The sequence below is a fragment of the Solanum stenotomum genome, unplaced genomic scaffold (assembly GCF_019186545.1).
Source record: "Solanum stenotomum isolate F172 unplaced genomic scaffold, ASM1918654v1 scaffold37737, whole genome shotgun sequence".
Classification (NCBI taxonomy): domain Eukaryota; kingdom Viridiplantae; phylum Streptophyta; class Magnoliopsida; order Solanales; family Solanaceae; genus Solanum; species Solanum stenotomum.
The window spans coordinates 1-360 of record NW_026034573.1 but is presented as its reverse complement, the minus strand read 5'-3'; the positions used below and the strand labels follow the sequence as shown (position 1 = coordinate 360).

The 360-nt window shown below is 50.8% G+C and overlaps 1 pseudogene; it reads right to left on the bottom strand.

Moving 5' to 3' along the window:
* Positions 1–259: 259 nt before the first annotated feature.
* LOC125852634 (5S ribosomal RNA) lies at positions 260–360 on the bottom strand (annotated as a pseudogene; the record flags this gene model as incomplete).

Below are 360 nucleotides of genomic sequence, written 5' to 3'. Positions count from 1 at the left end.
AGTTCTGATGGGATCCGGTGCATTACTGTTGGTATGATCGCATCGATCATTCATAGCACTCTAAAATCTATTGAACACCTCCTTCCTCCCAACGCCCTAGCCTGCCCCCCGCCGACCAAGCCTCCACTCGCACCGACGCATGACGGCCCCCGTCACGGCCATCCTCAACGCCCCCATCACCTGTCCTAACGACGTCGTTCCTGCAAAAAATGAATAAATATATTTTTTCAATTACACGACCGAATTTCAACAAAAAGAAGGGATGCAACACGAGGACTTCCCAGGGGGTCACCCATTCTAGTACTACTCTCGCCCAAGCACGCTTAACTTCAGAGTTCTGATGGGATCCAGTGCGTTAGT